Source organism: Cynoglossus semilaevis, chromosome 20, assembly GCF_000523025.1.
Source record: "Cynoglossus semilaevis isolate Cse_v1.0 chromosome 20, Cse_v1.0, whole genome shotgun sequence".
In the NCBI taxonomy this organism is placed as follows: Eukaryota; Metazoa; Chordata; class Actinopteri; order Pleuronectiformes; family Cynoglossidae; genus Cynoglossus; species Cynoglossus semilaevis.
In genome coordinates, this window is record NC_024326.1 from 14,698,556 (window position 1) to 14,703,031 (window position 4,476).

Sequence of the window (4,476 nt, forward strand, 5' to 3'; positions counted from 1 at the left end):
TGAATCTGCAGAGTTTTTGGTTTGAAACCGGAGCAGCAGACGCTGCACTGTTGGTTAAAAAACAGTTTGAATCTGAGGAGAAAAATCTTTGTCCTGAATCTGTCGCCGCCGCCGCTCCGACTGCTGCAGCCTGATCTTTAAAGCAGTGAAGGCCACAGCTAATAAGTGCTCGACTAACCGCCGTGATGCCGACACTCAGACAGAAGTGAGCAGGTCTGACCTTTACTGATGAAGATGTGGCTTTAGAGGGAGAGACAAGGGGAGAGCAGGCGGCGGGAAACATGTGGAAGTGCTGGAGTGATTTACTGTCGGCTTTAATGTCGACCAAGTGTGGAGATTTTTCCTGTCAATTATTATCTCACTTAAAGGAACATATTTTTCTACTTGAATTTAAATGTAAATCAGGTTCCTCTGCACTTAAATGAAACGCAGCTGTTCTGAACGACAGGTCTCGGTGTCTTTACCTTTGAATGGTAACGAGACGCTGCAAGCTCCGCCCATCTCTGAGTGAGCGAGAAACAACAAAGTGTAGTCCAGTCATAACCTGGGCCTGTTTAGTTGAACACGATGTTGATAAACTGACAGGAGTTGAAGAAAGACACACACACAAAGATCTTCTTCAACAGCCAAAACCCTCTGCCCTTTAATTCGTTCCTGCTCTCGTCTTCACTGTGATCCGGTAATTGATTGAGGTCAAATGTCACCGTGGAGGACAAAATCTACTGAATGAGTCTCAGTACGAGAGGAGAGGAGGAGAGAAGAGGAGAGGAGGTGAAGAGAGGAGAGGAGAGGAGGAGAGGGATCTTAGAGGACATAAACCACGTCTCAGAACGCTGAAGACACTGATTGCAATCTGCGCAGTGATTGTTCAGCAACACAATCAGCAGTGATGGCAACGGTTTAACAGAGAATACCTGCAGTAAAGACTGTGACATCATCAGCCGCAGCAGCATCAGCAGCAGCAGCAGCAGCAGCAGCAGCAGCGGCGGTTTTTACACCGACGTCTTTTTCTAACACAGCTGACACACAACGATCTACAAAACCAAGCGTGTGATTGGAGCGCAGTGAAAAGGCAGACGTCTGAGACCAGGGTTTGGTTGTTTATTCCCACAGAAACTGCATGATGGAAATGGAACTCTACTTTCTGTTTGAATATTTTTAAATATACATTTGTCTATGACATAAGAAAAAATATATTCACTGATCAACAGGTAAACAAAGACAACGTCCCTGAAGTGACATCAGCTTCAGCTTCACTGATCGACTCATCAACAAGGAAAAAAAACAATTAACAAATTGGACAGAGAATCACATGACCTGACCTTTGATCTCCTGAGAAAAAGGGACATTTCTCCATCTGTGTTGACATGTTTATGTCAGGACAGCTGGACACTGTGTCCTGGTCGTTTTTGTCCACTCTTCACTGTTTCTTCTCCAACTGTGACTCTCAGCCTGTCCACTCTCTGTGTCTCTTCACACCGTCCTCGTCTCCCTCCATCTGTACCATCTGTAAAAGTCCGGTCCGTTTCCCTCCTCTCACAGTGTGTCTGTGTTTCTGTGGAGTTTTATTTCCCTGTTGACGGCGTGATGCAACCCAGCTGCCAGAGTGAGCACAGACAAAAAAACAACACCAGTGCAGACGGGGTCACAGCAGAGGGCGCCGAACACCTGTCACGATCACACGTCGCCTTCAGACAGGAATAACGTTGCCCCAAAGAACTGCTTTTGTCCTTTAAGCAAATGTGGCTAAGCCTACGGGGCGAGGACGGAAAAACGTGTCACACGGTTCAACGTCTGTCCTCGTGTCTTAGTATATAAATATATATATATATGTGTAGATACATAAAGCATCACGTTGAATGTACAGCACAGCAATAAAGGTCTGCTGTCACCTGTCACAACACTAGGGGGAGACAGTCAGTTAGTCTATATGGTATTCAAAGTTGAAGTAACCAAGTTTACTCCTAACCACTGACAGACATCCAGGTTTTATTCTGGACTCTACTCTGTTCTAGGCAGATAGTGGGCGGAGCTTAAATGATCTCATTACCATTTAAAGGTAAAGGAACAGGACTGTGAACCAGGTGTGTAAACATTTAGGAACATTATTTTAGTCAGTCCTCATCCCTCATTGGCTCTCTGACACTACAGTAATCCACTCCACCTGAACCCCCACCAATTTGTCCGTCTCATTAGAGCAGCCACAGGCAGAGACGTGGACGTAACAAGTGCAGAGGAAAGTCGGTCAGGCTGCACAGCTGTCCGTCGGCTTCACTGCTGCCTGACGAGGGGCCCCTGTGGAGGGCAGCTGCACCACAAGGAGCAGATGGGTGGACAAATAAAGGAAGAAAGGACTTCAGAGTCATTAATAATGCACCGATATTCCACCTGACAAGAACGCAGGCGATGTGGCAGCTCTGAAAGAGACGGGCGTGAGTGAAATGGAGAGTCAGGCAGAACAAAAGGGAAAGGACCAGAGAGAGAGAGAGAGAGGGAGAGAGAGGGAGAGAGAGAGAGCTGCAGCAACAGGGGGAGACAGGTGGAGGTGAGTGGACAGGTATTGTAACAGACAGACAGGCTGCTGAAAGGACAGGGTTAAAGACAGACGCTGCCACAGAGCTCGCCATTTACATGACAATAGTCGGGCTGCTGGGTAATTTCACAAGTGTGATAACATGTCAGGAGGACAGAGGAGCTAATGGGCTGCTGCTGCTGCTGCTGCTGCCGCCGTCAGGACACCGTGAACATCTGCAGCACATTTCCAGTTCATTTCAGTTATTTTTTCAGATTTCTCCCAAATTATTTATTTAAAGGATGTCAGAAGTATCAAAGTAATCATGCTAATGAAGTAGCTAAATTAATCTGATTTTAAAATTTTAATGCATTTCAACACATGGACAGAGCAATGTTCCCTTTAGTGTGATCTACACACACACACACACACACCTCAAGATTAAAATACCATCTCTGTGTTCGTGGAGAATCAACCTCAGGTCAGCAGCCCGACCTTTTTTAGTCCCACAGGTGTCAGCTCATACCTGTCCATTACTGTATTAATGCTTCATTCAACAGTTTGTTTGCTGCCTGACGACGTCAGACCAGTAGTAGAGAAAACTCTTTTTTTAACATTTCGTTTTGGCCTCTGATACAGTTCCTGCTTCGAACGCTGTGCTAATCTTGATTCGCTGCAGTGGTGTAGAACACGGTCTCTCTGGTGATGATGTCTCTGGGAAAATTAATTTAAAAAAGTCTTGCCGTCTTGCTTGTAGATTACTTGTTTTTGCACAAACCGTCTTTGTTAGAATTGCTGCTTTGGAGACAAATGAGTCGGAAAAACCCACACAGTCTCATTAGCTCCACAATAAAGTCAATGAAAAGTGTCCGTCGTGGTTACATGACATCTGGGATTCATGTAAAACACCTCCTGTAGGTGGATTGTGCTAATCTGCGCTAATCTGCTCATTTACTGAGCAAATGACATGTTATAAAGGGAAAGTCCTGGGAGAACACGCAGAGCGTCAGCGGCGGCGGCGGCAGCAGCACAACGGGCGGCGGTGGAGACGAGACGTGGAGATGGATTCATCCATTCATTGATTTTCTTCCCCCAACAGCTGGGGTTGTTTGGGCTGGTGGAGGTAAAACAGCTGAGGCAGACGTGGATCTGAGAGGAAAACACTGTGGAAACATCAGCGCCACGAAGCCGTCACTTCATTAGCATGCTAACGCTAATGAACGCATTTTTCTCAACTTGGTTTCTGTCCTTGTGTTAATGAAGAGCAGCTGTGTGTCAGTGACGGTACGCTGCACCAGTATTACTTCACTGCGTGTGTACTGACGTAAAAAAACAAACTAGCAGTACAGCTGTACTGAATAGACGACACACACGTGTCACCACTGCCTCCAGTGGTCATTTATCGTCACTGACTCTTACACTGAATCACCATGAGATGAAGAAATGCGTTGGAGATATTTGAAAGGTTGCCATACAGTAAAGGTCAAAGGTCATCTGTGACACTATATTCTTTGATCAACCCAAGAATGGAAACGACCAAATGACAGCAAACGTAGCACGTTGTCTGTGTGAGAATGTGGTTTATATCAAACGTGTGCTCAATTTCAATAATCCTGAGCTCGTTAATTTAAAAAAAAAAACATGTTATTGATTTACTTAGTTCTGGTTTTAGTTAACCGCGCTCACTCAGATTATACTAGGCCTAAATCGTGCTCATGGTTTCTTGTAACATAGTTATGTAAATCATGTTTCAATGTCGTACTCGCGATTCTAAACGACGTTAGCTCGTTTTATCGATCACGGAGACGTTGTTATTTAACTTTCCGAGGCTTCGTACGTTTGAAGAAGTCCCTGTGACGCAGCAGTCTGCATGAGAACAGAACCTTCAGCGGCGCCGAGATAATTCAACCACAGATGCAGAACAAACACCGACAGACTCCCTTCAGCTTCCTGGGAGCTCAGAC

At 45.6% G+C, this 4,476-nt stretch overlaps 1 protein-coding gene across 1 annotated transcript in view; it reads right to left on the reverse strand.

Moving 5' to 3' along the window:
• The window catches only part of LOC103396794 (contactin-associated protein-like 4), a 61,767-nt gene that overhangs the window by 43,311 nt on the left and 13,980 nt on the right, over positions 1-4,476 (reverse strand).